This window comes from Protopterus annectens, chromosome 5.part1 (assembly GCF_019279795.1).
Source record: "Protopterus annectens isolate FY-2018-M chromosome 5.part1, PAN1.0, whole genome shotgun sequence".
Lineage (NCBI taxonomy): Eukaryota > Metazoa > Chordata > Ceratodontiformes > Protopteridae > Protopterus > Protopterus annectens.
The window spans coordinates 517896898-517912918 of NC_056736.1; the positions used below are offsets into that span (position 1 = coordinate 517896898).

General features: G+C 37.1%; 1 protein-coding gene across 1 annotated transcript in view; it reads right to left on the reverse strand.

Moving 5' to 3' along the window:
- SIM2 (SIM bHLH transcription factor 2) overlaps positions 1–16021 on the reverse strand; it is a 1026265-nt gene that overhangs the window by 310901 nt on the left and 699343 nt on the right. The gene's annotated exons all lie outside the window — the stretch shown is intronic.

Consider the following 16021-nt stretch of genomic DNA (forward strand, 5'->3'; position numbering starts at 1 on the left):
ATGAGCTGTATAATGCTAAGATCCATTGTTTGCCTTTGAGTGAATTACTGAATTCAGCACATGTTTCAAAACATCTTTTTTCCAGTAAATTTTTAAAATATACCCTAGACAGAGTGGACGTGATAGTGCACCTAAAATACTATGCTTGAGGCTTATTTTCCCTATATTACATACAATTGTAGTCCTGTAATGTTGCTTGATAGCCTATCAGAAACCATTTTATCAAATACCATGTCATTTTACTGTGGGAAGCAATCCTCCCAGGCCCTTAAATTTCACGCAAGCATTAAATGAGGTCACTAAAACTTGGTGCATGGGCAGCACTGACTGCAATATCAAAAAGAGTACATGCTTCTGCAAAGTCCATATGTTTAAACACTTAGCTGTTCCAATAGTGACTAGACACTCTTCTGGAAAACTGTTGAAATAATGATGATGTAACAAACAGTCTAAATACCGAGTACTGATGAAACTCAAATGAGCAATCATGAGCTAATATACAGAAATCTACAGAATAAAAGATACTCATATTGGGATTAAGTGCACAGACTAATGGTAACTACTTCAAAATGTTCATTTCTAACTTTGATATTTCATGCAGACTGCTAAAATATTTTCAAGCACAACTATTTAAATGGCAATAATTTGAGACAGCATGGCATAATTGAATAATGGTTTGCTGCATCTAAAATACCAGACATAAATTTGGGGTTGTAGGTATTATACAGCAGCCAATATAAAGCTAGTACTAGAATTTCTCAGCATGGTGGTTAGCATTTCTGCCTCAGTGTTTGATTCTCCAGTTTAGTTTGTGGCTTGGGTGCCTTCTCTGTGGAGTTTATATGTCATCCTTTTGTAAACATAACTTTTTAACAGGTGATCCAGTTTCCTCACACCCCTAAAGACATGCAAACAGCTGAAAGTACAGTTGTGTAAACTTACCATAAATGTAGATGTTCAAGTGTATTCACTGTTGCAGTCATTACATTTGGGTTATCTGCCTGCAGGTAGCCCTCAGCCGGCCGGAATATCAAAGTCTTGGATTCCTGCATCGGATGCTGTCTCTTCTTCCATGACGTCAAGTCGTCAGGGGTATAAAACATGCTGCCGACATCATTACATCAGTTTTTCTTGCCCCAGATATCAGGTGCCCCCATAATGGAAAGCAATTATATGTTAGGTTACACCGCCAACAAAAAGCAAATACATCAGAAAGCTGAAATACACTTAAACAAGAAGAAAAGTATAGCCAAGAGAAGTCAGGGGGCTGGAGGGAGGGTAACCAGGACTGCAACAGTGAATACACTCGAACATCTACATTTATGGTAAGTGTACACAACTGTACTATGTTCTTTGTGTTTCACTGTTGCAGTCATTACATTTGGGTTGATTCCCAAAGCTAAGGAAGGGAGGAGGAAGTTAGAGCATTAGGACCAGATATTAAGCCCTGCAAAACTGCAGTGGCAAAACCAGCTCTGGATTTAGAAAAAAAATAAAAAAAATAGGCATGTGGAAATGCTTGGTGAAGGTATGTACAGAGCTCCAGGTAGCAGCTTCTAGGATATCCCTGGTAGGGTCACTTCTGAGAAAGGCTGTAGAGGTAGATGCAGCCCTGGTGGAATGTGATCTTATCCCCTGTGGGGTAGGTTTTCCAGAAATGAATGCAATGGGCTATCCACTTAGAAATGGTTTGCTTTGAAATGGCCTTCCCCTCTGCCCCTGCAGCAAAGCCAACTAGCAGCTGTTCAGATTTTCTGAGAGGCTTAGTCCTGTCCAAATAAAATCTAAGTTGCCTGTGCATGTCCAAAGAGTGCAGTATTCGTTCTCCTTTGTTTTATGGATTTGGGAAAAAAGTAGGCAAATGAATGGACTGATTAAGGGCAACACTAGACACCACCTTGGGCATAAAGGAAGGATTGATCCTGAGGGACACCCTGTCTGCATGGAAGATGATGAATGGCTCCACTGCCATGAGGACCTGTAATTCAGGCACTCTTCTTGCTGAAGTGATGGCTAGAAGGAAGGCTGTTTTCCAAGAAAGGAATTTCAACTCTGCAGTTGCAGCTGGCTCAAAAGGAGGTAGAGTGAGCTTTTCCAATACAAAGTTAAGGTCCCAGGCTGGAGTAGGGGCTCTCCTGGGTGGTCTTAAATTTTTGGCCCCTCTGAGGAATTGCTTTAGCAGGGGGTGAGAGAAGAGGGGTGGTTTAGTATTATAATGAGCTGAAATGGTAGAGGCATGAATTTTAATTGACGAGAAGGAAAGGCCCTTGTGGAGCATCTCTGTTAAGTACTGAAGAATATGCAGTATGCTGGGCACCGCTGTGCCCATCCCCTGAATCTGGCTCCAGGAACAGTATCTTTTCCACTTTTCAGCATAGGATTTTCAAGTACTAGGCCTCCTTGCCTCCAGAATGACATCTAGCACCTGCTTACTGAGGGATGTTATTGGAGAGCTCAAGGAATTAGCCAGGCTGCAAGGTTCAGGGTTTGAAGTGGAGGGTGCAGAATCTGGTCCTCCTGCTGGGAAAGCAGGGAAGAGGTCTGAGGCAGGTTCCATGGTTCCAGCAGTGACATACTGCGCAACAGTGGGTACCGGTGTTGGTGTGGCCAGTCTGGTGCAATCAGTATTGTCCTTGGTTTGTCCTGTTTGATCTTTAGCAGAACTTTTGAGAGGAGAGGCAGAGGGGGAAAGGCATAAACTGAGAGGCTTTCCCAGGTGAAGGACAGGGCATCCACTTTCCAAGCTTGACTGTGGGAAGTCCTTGTGCAGAATTTGTCCAATTGGTAGTTCTGAGGGGAGGCAAACAGGTCTATCTCTGGATTCCCCCATTTGTTTCTCAAAAGGTTGAATATCTTTGGTTCCAGTTTCCACTCGTGTGGGTTCATGAGATTTCTGCTTAGGTCGTCTGCCAGTAAATTTAGATTGCCTGGCAGGAAATGAGCTTGTAGGTGCACTTGGTAGCTCAAGGTTGCGTTCCACAGAGCCATGGCTAGTCTGCAGAGAGGGTACAAGTGGGTTCCCCCCTGCTTGTTTATGTACCACATAACAGTGGTGTTGTTTGTCTTTACCAATGATTGTCCTGGAAGAATGTGGTCCTTGAAGGCTGTCAGGGAATTCTGTACAGCTAACATTTCTTTTTGATTGATATGCAGGTGCATCTGACTTGGGTTCCATTTGCCCTGAATGCACTGCCCTGCCAAGTGAGCCCCCCATGCATAGTCTGATGAGTCTGTTGTTAGGGTTTGGGCGGCAGGGGGCAGAGTGAATGGGAGCCCCTTGTTGTGGTAGTAGGCCTCTGCCCACCAAAGGAACTCTGTCTTTATGCAAGGAATGATAGGAATCATTGATTCTAGGTCCTGATAATGTTGACACCATAGGCTTTTTCGATACCATTGTAGTTTCCTCATATGCGGTCTTGCATATAGAATTAGTAGAATGCAAGAGACCATGAACCCCAGGGCTTGCAGGATTTTCCTTGCAGATAGCTGGGTCTTTGTTGCCAGTAGTTTGAAGTAGGCTGTCAAACAAAGTTGCTTCTCCGGCCTGAGGTAAGCCATCTGGGAAGTTGTGTTCAAGCTTGCTCCCAGGAATACAATTTGTTGGGAGGGTACTAGATGAGATTTCTTTTCGTTTATGGTGTACTCCAGTGAGGTTAGAAGTTTCTTTACAAATGCCAGATGTTTTAGTAGCATGTCCTGCCTTTCTGCCTGAATTAGACAACCGTACAGGTATGGGTATATTTGAATATTTCTTTGCCTGCAAAATGCAATGACTGGAGCTAGACACTTTGTGAATACCCTGGGCGCAGTAGATAAGCCAAAGGGAAATGCAGAGAACTGATAGTGCATGGAGCCTGCTCTGAAGCGCAGGTAATTCCTGCAAGATTCCCTTATTGGAATGTGCAGGTAAGCTTCCTTTAAGTCTAAGGTTGCCAGCCAGGCATCTTTGCGTAGCATAGGAAGCAGCTGTTGAAGTGTTAGCATTTTGAATTTTGGGATTACCAAAAAGGTGTTTAAAATAGAGAGGTACAGGATAGGACGCCAGGAGCTGTCTTTTCTGGGTACCAGTAAAAGTCTTGAGTAAAAACCTTGTCCCCTTTCTTCTGCTGGGACAGGTTGAATAGCCCTGATACTTGGAAGAGAGAGAGAACCTGCTGTTGAGCCTCTGTCCACTGATTTGGGGGTAGGTCTGGCCAACCGTTTGGGGTTGGTAAGGTGTGGAAGTGAATCTGTATCCTTGGAAAACTATATTTAAAATCCATTTGTCCTGGGTAATGAGTTCCCAGCTTTTTGCATGCAGGGTGATCTTTCCCCCTAAAGGAGCAGGCAGTTGAGCAGGGCCTGGAAGGTTTAAGGTTAAGTCATTGTGCATTTTTCCATAGGGGGGTGTCTTACTACTTCCAGCTTTGGAAGTGGGAGCCCCCCACTGCTTAGGCCTGTGAGTACCTTAAGACTGTAGCCTAGGTGGTCTGCTATTCCTGCATTTGGACTGAGAAGGCCTGGGAGAGACAGGAAAGGACCATTTCATAGAAGGCCAATGCCTGCTAAATCTAGGAGGCTGTACTTGCAGGAAATCTTTAACAGTTTGCATAGATTTCGCTTTTTCCTCCATCTTTTTAAGGACTTCTTCTGCTTTGTTGCCAAACAGGCGGTCTTGGTTTAAGGGAGCATCCAGTAATTTAGCTTTAACATAATCTGGCAAATTTTGCTCTTAAGCCGAGCATGCCTTCTAAGTACAGACCCAGTGACAGCAGCCCTGCAAGATGCTTCTAAAGAGTCAAAACCACATTGCAAAGTATGTTTAGCAACTTGTTCAGCAGAATGCATTAAATCCTGTAATTCTTTATTTTCAGCACAGTCAGGAATCAACATAATTTTCTGTTTAAGTAGTCCTATAATATGCTGCTGATACTTTAACATATGAAACAGGCAGTTCAATGCCCTAATGGCCAAAGTAGCAGAAGAGTATACCTTCTTACCCCATCTGTCCAAGGCACTGGAATCTCTATCAGAGGGGGTAGGGTTTTTGGCAGTAGTAGCCTTAATGCCTTTAGGTCTTTGGGAAATGGTCTCTGGGACCTCAGTAGGATTCTTGAAGAGGAACTTGTGAGAGTCAGGTACTCTGTAATACCTGTCAGGCTTCCTGGGAGCTGGAGGTAAAGTGTCTGGGGCCAGGCTAGATTCCAAGTAGGCATCATCTACAATGTCCAGGACAGAAGGGATAGCTAAAGACCTGTGTTGAGGGAGGAGTAAGAATTTCCTAAGCCTCTTTTGGAGTCAGAGTAATCCTGCCTTTCCCAATGGAAATGCTCCCTAAGAGTGGGCAAGGTTTCACCAAAAGATAAATCTTCTGGAGAGGAAGCAGAGAGAATGGAATCCTCTACATCAGAATCCTCATAGGTAGATAAGGGCAAATCCTGGAAATCAGAAGAAACAGAAATTTCAGAATCCTGATCAGAAGAATCAGAAGGAAAATCAGTTCTAGGTCTCTTCGAGGGAGAAGGCTGGCTTCCCCCGATTAAAGTAATAAGGTCTTCAGCCATTCTTATCATTTGTTTTTTAGGCATATGGGCCTGACCATGCAGTTTGGACGTCGGTTTTCTAGGCGTGAGTCGAGTTTTAGGCCTTGAAGAAGAAGATGGCATCGGTTTGAAATGCAAGTCAGTAGACCTGAATACACTCTCAGAAGCCGGTGCCTGCACAGCGGCTCTGGACCCATCCAAGGTAGAGACATCTGCAGGTTCCATAGTCGAAGAAGCATTTCGCAGTGTACCGGACTCCGAATGGGTCTCAGTAGAGGCCTGCGAATCTGAAGTAGCGGGTATCAGGGGCTGTGAAAGCTCCTCACTGAGTACCAGCGAACTGGCGACTAGCTTAATGGAAGTGTCGTTGGCAGCTTTGGACCTATGCGGTCTGTCTCTGTCTTTATCTTTACGTTTTTTCAGAATGTCGGTAGTCGGATGACTTACCAAAGCTATTTCTGGATAGTTAAACCAAGTACCAAAATAATTTGCTGGAAAAAAAAAGCAACAACGAATAGTCTGTGGGTTGAATAAGGCACAAAACTTACAATGAGGGATATTGTGGTCTGGGCCTAAGCAAGGACTGCAGTATGAATGAAAATCTTTATGAGATATTTGCTTTCCACAGGTAATACAATTGGTAAATTTTACTGACATCGGTTAAGAGCAAGAAAAAGGATCCCCAATGGAGTACTTAGATTTTTTGAAGACTTCCGTTCTGAAACTCGAAAACGAAAATTTCAGGAGTTGGCCGACTGGCACTTGTGAACTGCTTCTGCTTCGGGCACCACGTGGCAAGAAAGACTGATGTAGTGGTGTCGGCTGCATGTTTTATACCCCTGATGACCTGACATCATGGAAGAAGAGACAGCATCTGACGCAGGAGTCCAAGACTTTGATATTCAGGCTGGCTGACGGCTACCAGCAGGCAGATAACCCAAATGTAATGACTGCAACAGTGAAACACGAAGAACATCTGGTTTGGTGCATGTGTGTGTAAAGTTTTATGTGTGTGTGTGTGTGTGTGTGTGTGTGTGTGTGTGTGTGTGTGTGTGTGTGTGTGTGTGTGTGTGTGTGTGTGTTTGCCTTATGATGTACTGGTGCCCTGTCCAGGACTGCTTCTCTATGTTATACCCATTAGTTTCTAGAAAAGGTTCCAGTTCCTATGCAACCATGAAAAGAATAAAGATGGCATTGAAATAGCAATGAAAGAACCTATACAAAGTTGTTTATGTAATAAGTTCTTTTTCTGTACCTGAATAGAGAAATGCCAAATCTATTTCAGATTAAGATGTTATTTTTAACAAGCCCACTACTTACTTTTCTAAATCAAATTTTCCTCACATAGAATGCAAAACAAATACAGCATGGTCACACTGCTAACATGTCATGTCATCGCATTTTAACATCACCCTTGCTAACATTTCTGAGGTATTCTATAATCATGTATGGAAATCCTGAAATAATACTACAATATTTCAAATCTGAACCAAAATGTTATTACAAATTAATACAAGTTTTAAAGCAGGCTTTGCTATTCCTCGGGAAACTAGTTAAAAAAGAAACATTGAAGTGCACGTTATATATTGTAAAATTACAGGACACAGTTAACTGTATTTCATTTTCTTAACAGCTCATTTTCTTGGTTGAGGGTAAATGGAGAAAGGATTATTTATCCATTTTTGCTACAAGTGTCAAACTCTACTTGTCATTTCCCTCCTGTAACCATAAAACTATTGACAAAATCACCCCAAAGGACTTCTTTTGTGCACTTAAAGATGTGGAAGTTAAAGCAGCAGTCATGACCAGATCAGACAACTGTGCACTATATTTAAGAATAGTCTGTCCCATCATCATATTTAACCTGTAGTAACCAGACTCCTCCCTACGTAACAATCCAGGCAAAAAAAATAATTACATTGTTGTGGGTTATTACCACTCTAACACCATGTTTTTTTACATGGATTTAAATGAACATTTAGAATCCATTGATATCAAAACAAATCCATTCAACATTACATTCAGTTTAAAAGAATAAATGAAAGCAAATGTATTACTCCTAGCTCACAAGTCTTTCTTATGACTAAGAACTGCATGTCAGCTCCAACCATCTCAAAAAGGAATATTGACAGAGATAAAAAATACTGCCATTATCTGGTAGGATACATTTCTTCTTAAAAGCAGCAGGCAAAAGTTGCTCTCTTGATTTAATGTTACAAAATGTGATTGTTACAGGTTGCTACCTTAAATATTCTGCTGAAGATCTTACTATCCTCTGAACTCTATCAGTCTTGACACATCCTTTCCCGCCTGAATTCATAAAAGTTTTAAATATTTTCCTGAGCTACACAGCCTAGATCCAGTTGTGTATCCTACATTTCCAATATGTCAGTAATTCACAAAAAATTCATGCAAACCTGAGTTTTTACAACCAATACATTTGTGATAAGCTGTTCTGGGACTTAAAAAGTTTAAACATTATCTTTGTCTGTCCTCAGCTGCATAAACTGTAAGTTTCCAGTCTATCAGTGCAACTAGTTCCTTTTACAAATTTTTATTCTTCATTTCTAACGTGTATTTCATAGTGATATGTTGAACCCTTGCACAACAAGCTTTAACTAATCCACCTTCTAAATGATAATCAGTATAAAATGAAATTGATTCTTGACATATTTAAAAAAACAGGTAGAATCAATTGCATGTTTTGAAATTAATATAATACAACTTGGCAACCTGGCACACTTGCAGTTGGATCAAAGTACCCTACAACGTAGTTCATAAAGTTTAAAATAACTAAACTCTCCAGATTTATTCCCTTCCCTACAAACACCTGCTCCTGTATATACTTGAAAAGAGATCTTCTCTACTTTTTTGCTAGAAAACATGTTATTACTCAGTTCATCAAAATGAATGCACTGTTAAAGTACATTATATATGCTTACTTGTTTGTATTTTAACAGAGATATAGCAATGAGAAAAAAATCTCTTTTTTTCTGAAAAAAATTACTAATATTTTAAAAGAAGAAAGCAAAGATTACAAAAAGATAAACTTTAAAACATAATATAATACAGGTATATGATGAATCATCATTTTAAAGAAGAAATAAAATTGTAACTATTTACAATATATACAAAAGCCAGTGAGACCAAATGAGAAAAAAAAATCTCACCAGTTATTTGGGTATCTTTAGAATTTTCCAGTGCAATAGACATGCTCTCTTGGGAGTCTGAACTAGGTACTCATACTTTTTTTTTACTAAATATTTTTTATTATTTCAAATAAGATGTCTTAAGAAACATTACATGAAATAAAGATAAATAACATATTTACAATTCTAAAACATTACTAACTTCAAACCATTATATAACTATTTACATTGGTGTCTATGCAAATAACATTGAAATTCTATATTATATAAAGTTAGAAACATAAGATTATATGTCTTCTTCAATCTTTTCGAGTATTTCCAGTACTTTCATCCAAGAGTAATAGTAAGAAGTAGATCTTTTAGTTCTGTTCTTCACTGTTAATATTTCCATGTGAGCAACTGAACATAGGAGAAGCCTCATTTTTCCAGTGTATAGTTATGATTTTACATGAACTTGCCAATAGTGACCATAGGATTTTAGTGTCTTTTTTGGTACACAGTTTGGAATAGGAGAGTTGAATAAAATTAAAGACTTTGTTAATTGAAAATTATCATTATAAACAGTCTGAAAAAAATAGTTAATGGATTTCCAGTACATATTGAGACATATACAATAATAAAAAACATGGTGCCAATCTGCTTTTATCTTGGTATGGCATCTCCAACATTGATCTTCAGTAGAATACATTTTGGTTAACCCATGTGGTGTATAGAAACTTCTGTGTAGATATCTCCAAGTGAATAATTGCCAGTATTTTGATAATGTAGAAAATTTGGAAGATTTTAGAATATTACTTTTTTTTTCTTCAATTGGAGGATGGTTGTTTATTAAAGTATAATAATCCCAGTATGATTTTTCATGATAGTTTTTTGTTTTTTTAACAATTTTATAGATATTAGACAAATAACCTGTACCCTGATAAGGCTGTTTTGTGATAAGAATAAGGTATTCAATGAGTTTTGGAGCTTCATGTCTAACTGAAGGTTGCATTTGTTCTATTTTATTTATAAGAAAATGCCTTAGATTTTGTAAAAACAACCAATTGTCTTTATTTATATTATAGTTATAAATTATCTGTTCATTTGTTAGAATTTCCCTTTCTCTATAAGTTGATGCCAAAAGAGTAATGTTTCTTCTTTAAGTATATTTATTTTAGATATTTGGAATGTATCTAGAATATTTGGTGTAAAAGCTATAGGGAAAATAAGAAAAATCCAAGAATTAATATTTGGTATTTTGTTTATATATGTTTTGAACACTGAAAGTGTAGAGCTTATATAGTTTGATGGCAATTTATTAATATTATTCCTTTTCCCTAAAAAATAATCTTTTAACATCCATATAAGGGGTGATGATATTACTGTTAAGTTGTCTTGTATGTGATTATAATTGATTTCTATGTAAATATGCTCATGGGCTTGTTTCCATATAGGTGTGTATGAATTATTTAACCATAGTGTTATGTTTTTAATAACAGATGAGGTAATATATAAATCAATATCTGGTAAATTAATTCCATCGTCTTCCCAATCTGGTAAATGTTTATTTAAGGCTATACGGGGTTTATTTGGAAACCATAGAAAATTTAAAATTAGTTTATTGTATCTTTGAATAATATATTTGGGACGTGGCAATGCAAAATTTTGTATTAAGTATAATATTTTGGGAAATATGATTATTTTAATAAGATATAATCTGTCTGCTGTTGAAAAGATATATTTATTCCAGTAACCAATTGTTTGTTCTATTTTGTCTAGTATTTTATTATAGTTAAATATTAGAGAATCTGTTAATTCATTGAGTAGATTTATTCCCAGATATAATAATTTACTTTCTATTACTATATATTTGGAAAATCTTTTGTTTATATTATTTTTTTTTACAATTACAGGGCATCATTTTAGTTTTGTTTTCATTAAATTTTAAGCCTGAAATATTTTGAAATGTATTCATGGAGTTAAATAGAGCATTCAAAGACTCATTTGCATCTGAGAGAGTTAATAGTATGTCATCAGAAAAGAGTTGGATTTTAAGGTTTAACATTTTATTAATACAAATGCCCTTTATGTTACTGTTTGATCTGATTTGATTTGCAAAGGGTTCTATGAGTAATGCAAATAACAATGGTGATAAAGGACAACCTTGTTTAGTTCCCTTTTTGATTGTTATAGGGCCTGATCTATGCGATCCTAGTTTAACATATGCAGTAGATTTTTCATATAGTATTTGGATAAGATTATTAAAATTAGAAGGAAAGTTATATTCTTTTAAAACTAGTGAAAGAAAGTTCCAGTTAACCAAATCAAAAGCTTTATTAATATCTAATGAGATTACATTTAAATCTAGGACTTTATGTTTGCTATAATCTATTAATGTTAGTATTCTTTTAATATTATCTGAAGTATTTCTTCCTTTAATAAAACCTGTTTAATCTTTGTGAATTAAGAAAGGAAGAAAGTGTTTGATCCTATCTGCATATATAGCCATAAACATCTTATAGTCTATATTGCGTAATGATATTGGCCTATATGAGGAACACTGCTTTTCATCTATATCTGGTTTGAAAATTGGGGATATCAATGAATATTTCCAAGAGGGTGGTATATTCAAATCTTTCTTGGCTATATCATATACTTTTAATAATAAGGATATGGCTTGATTGGGTATTAATTTATACATTTCTGGTAGCATATTGTCTGGGCCAGGTGCTTTATTTGTCTTGAGCTTTTTAATTTGTGATTTTAATTCTGTCATATTGATTGGTTTGCTTATAATGTCTATTTGTTCTTGTGTTAATTTAATATGAATATTATTTTCTAAGTATTTTTTTATATCCTTAGTAGGTGTATCTTGAGTGTTTATGGAATTATCAATGTTAAATTGGAGTCTGAATGCTTCTAAAATATCATTTAGTTCCGTAACTCTTTTGTTAGTATTAGGAATAAATATTTCTTTTATTTGCTTAGATTTAATTTTTTTTTCTATTAGTTAAGTGTCTCAAGTGTGCTGAATTAGTAGAGTATGAGTTTATTTTTATCTTTTCTAAGTTAATCATAATCTTATGATGTTACAGTTCTGTATACTTCTTATTGATTTGTGTAAGTTCTTGAACTTGAGTAGCATTACCCTTTTGTATTTCCAGTTTCAATTTATCTGCTTTGTTTTGTAAGTCTAGCATACCTTTATTCCATAACTTCCTTTTATTTATGTACCAGGATAATATTTTCCCATATGTAACTGCTTTTAATGAATCCCAGACATATATTTCTGAAATATCTTCTGTGTAATTTATTTCTAGAATGTTTTTGATTGTTTCTTCATAAAAGTCTTTGAAATCTGTCAATTTTGTGATATAGGAAGGTATACTAGTAATGGGATTTGAATAAAATGGTGTAAGCTCTATCTCAAAGACTATGACATTATGATCAGATAAGGGACAATTTATAATTTTGACTTTGTCAATTTTTGTTATTAGGTCATTGGCAACATATATTCTATCAATTCTAGAGTTAGTTTTATATCTATGAGAATAAAATGTGAAGGTTAGTGAGTCTGGTTCTGCAAATTCATTTATATCTTTTAAATACAATGTATCTATAAATTTTGATAGTCCTTTAGAGATAGGTTGTTTTATTTATTTATTTATTTTTGTTTTATTTTACATTTGTTGACCGGGATAGTCCAGCTGGGTATATGTCCATTTTCAGTGGAGGCCTGGGGAGAAAAGCTCCAAAGAGACAATTAAACAGAACATACAGACAAACTTGGGTACATATTTTGCCTAGATCCTTTAAGGTATCTAGTTAATGACACTTACAGGTATAAATTGCAGACATTTATAGATTAAAGTTACTGACAGATACATATTTCAACTAGATCCAGTAGGGTATCTAGTTATTGACACATATAGGTATGGGCTGCAGACACTAGACGGATACAGTTGCAATAGTCATTAAACAGTATTATATTGTTAATAGTAACATTGTTATATGAATATTATCATAACTTTGATATGGTACATGTTTATATGCAAGTAACAGATATGACTCTAGTTTAGGACAATAGTTACCATAGTACTGAAGTGGTGCTGGTATTAGTCTGGAGTAGAGCATGGACATAACCATTTGTTACTGAGGAAGTTGCGGATAGTTTTGTTAAATTTAGGCAGTGAGGTTATCAGGGATAGGATGTGGGTACGGAGTTCCAGATTTTGGCCACATAAGAGGAGTAAAGGGAATCTCCTGCATGGTTGTTGGATTTAGTAATAGCTAACTGTAGTTTATCAGTTGAGCGGAGTTGCCTGGAACATGAATATTGTTGGATAATGTTACCCAGTGAAGAAGATATATTTTGTTGATAGAGTATCTTGTGAGTAGTAACTAGATGACTATAGATAAGTAAGTTAGGTAGTTCCATCCAACCCAATTGCTTTAGGTTTCGGCAGTGATGAGTTCCATATCAGCTGTTGTTGGCAAATTTGGCTATCTGATTGTAGCAGGTTGTTATTTTATTGATTTCTGTTTTGGATAAGTTAATCAGGATGGGTGAGGCATACAGTAGTGTTGAGAGAAGGTGTGAACGTGCAATTGTAGTTCTAGCATTATGGGTCAGGAATGCTTTGTGCTTGTAGAGGCTGCCTAGCTTCTTGTTAGCATTTTTAATGGCCAGATTAATATGTACACCAAACTTGAGCTTATTATCAATAGTAATGCCAAGTAGTTTAGTCTGGGTATCAGGTGATATGGGGGTACCGTTATTAGAGTGGATAGTAAAGGTGCATGTGGGGGCAGTTGTAGTTGAGGGATAGAATAGAAGAAGCTTGGTTTTTTTGGGGTTGAGGATTAAGCCATTCTCAGTGAGCCATGTTTCCACTGAGTGAAAGTTATCCTGGGTATTTTTGTGGAGGTCTAGTAAAGTAGGGGCATTAGATATTATAGTTGAATCGTCTGCATATTGTATAAGGGTTGAAATTTTTGTAGCTGAGTGGAGATTATTTGTAAAAATTGAGAATAGCAAGGGGCCTAGTATAGATCCCTGAGGAACTCCGAGTGTAACAGGTAAGAGTGGAGATAAGTTATTATTCCATAGTACTGCCTGTTGTCTATTGTTAAGGTAGTCTCTAAACCAGGAGACTGATAAGTTATCAAGGCCTAAGTTTACAAGATGGGAGATTAATTTTTCATGGTTAACCATATCAAATGCCTTTGATAGGTCAAGGAAGAGGGCTGAAGAAAGTTTACCATTATTCTTGTTGTGATTAATGGTATCTGTGAATACTAGTAGGGCAGTAGTGCTGCTATGTCCTGGCCGAAACCCATGTTGTGTATGAGATAGGAACCCTTGATCTGTGAGATGTGTCATTAATTGATGGTGGATACATTTTTCTAATATTTTAGCAAGTGGGGATAGTATTGCTATTGGTATGTAGTTAGATATGTCATAAGAATTTCCCCCTTTGTGTAGGGGTATAATATAGGCAGTTTTCCAGATCAAGGGTACTAAACCTTCTGATATGGATCGGTTAATTAGGATTGAGACTGGTTTAGCTATTTCATTTGCTGCTAGTTTTAAGAATTCATTGGGGAGGGAATCTGCTGCTATTGTTGTTGGTTTTAGTTGGGATAGTAGTTTTCTTATATAGGAGGTCGAGGTGGGTTGTAGCTTAAATGTGGGGCTGTTGTTTGGTTTGGGGGAGGTACTAGTAGTATTTGTATAGGTTTAATTTTGGGCAAGAGCAAGTACAGTTTCAGTAAAGAATGAGTTAAATGATTCAGCTATGTTTTCTTTTGTTAAACCTGTTGTTGGGGGGGGGGGGGTAGTGGTTTTGCCAGGGTGTAGTAACCTGTTTAAGCCTGCCCAGAATTTTTTTGGATTGTTTGAGTATTGGGTTTGATGGGTTATAAAGAAATTTCTTTTATCTTGTATTACTAGTTTCTTAGTAAGGTTTCTTAATTGCTGGTATGATAGCTGTGTTCCTGGATTTTTGTTAGACCTCCAGGCTTTCCAGGCTGTATTCCTATCTTTTATTTTTTGTCTTGTTTCACTTGTTAACCATGGAACTGTTTTGGATTTAATTCTGGTAGTTCTTGGAGGGGCATGCCTATTTAGTATCTCTAGGAAGGTAGAGTTGAAGTGTTTGATAGCTTCATCAAGGGGTAAGTAATACAGTTGCGACCAGTTGTAGAGCTGTGTGTCTTGTAAGAAGTTTGGTAAGTTGAAGTGTTTTTTGTTTCTTATTGTTTGGAGTATAGGGGTTTGGGGTGGTGGGTGTTATATTTGAGTAGGAAGGTAGTTTGATGGTCACTTAGTGAGTCAGGAAGGGTACCTGCTAAGTATGAGGGAGGTATTTTATTTAGTAGAATCCAGTCTAAAAGTGATTCTCTTTGACTATTTTTGTCGACTCGGGTGGGTTCTTTGATTAGTTGAGAGAAGGTAAGTAGGTTGATATGATTAGTGGGAGCCTGGGATGAGCAAGTAAACCAGTCAATATTAAATCCCCCTAATAAAATTTTTTTTGTGGCAGGGTTTGTGATAGCCATTGTAGTGGATTTTCCATGATGGGGATATTATTGCCTGGGGGGATATAGCCTGTAACTATGTTAATAGTTTTGTTGTTACCTAATTTGAGCCTGGTTAAGAGTATTTCTGCCTTGCCCAGAGGGGGTAAAGTCAACTTGGATTTAGCTATGGATAGTGTATTTTTATACAGTAGAGCAATGCCTCCACCTTTCTTCTTTGATCTGTCTAGCCGAAGGATACTGTATCCAGGTGGTAGGATCTCTGTATCTTTGGTAATTGGCTTTAGCCATGTTTCTGTTAAACTGATTATATCTGGAGTATATTGTGAGATTAGAGTATGAAGCTCATGTATCTTTTTGTTGATGCTCCTGATATTTAGGTTTAGAATGAGTAGACTATTTGCTGGTCTAGTATTGATTTGAGTTAGTTTGGGTAGTTGCATATTAGTAGGATGATATATATCATAGGGAACTGGGTTAGGGTGGATATCGCCATCATTTAATAGTTCACGTTGTAGTTTTTGCAGTGTTTTCACTATCTTTTGCACTATTTTAATGTATGTTTGGGTCATAAAGGATTTGGGGTTGGCATTGATGGGTTTAAGAAGGGTATAAGTAGTGACAGTGGTGTTGAATAGGGTGGGGATTATTGTTAGGGAGTATGAAGAAGGGGTGGGAGATATAATGGCTGTAGATTTATGGATGAGGGAAGAGTTGTTTTGTAATGAGTGGTTGTAACAAGTGATGCGGTAGGTAAATGTTAGGAGGAGTAGTACGGTCATTTGCTGGAGGCAGATGTTCATTGTAATTGGCCTTAGTTGATTGATAGGA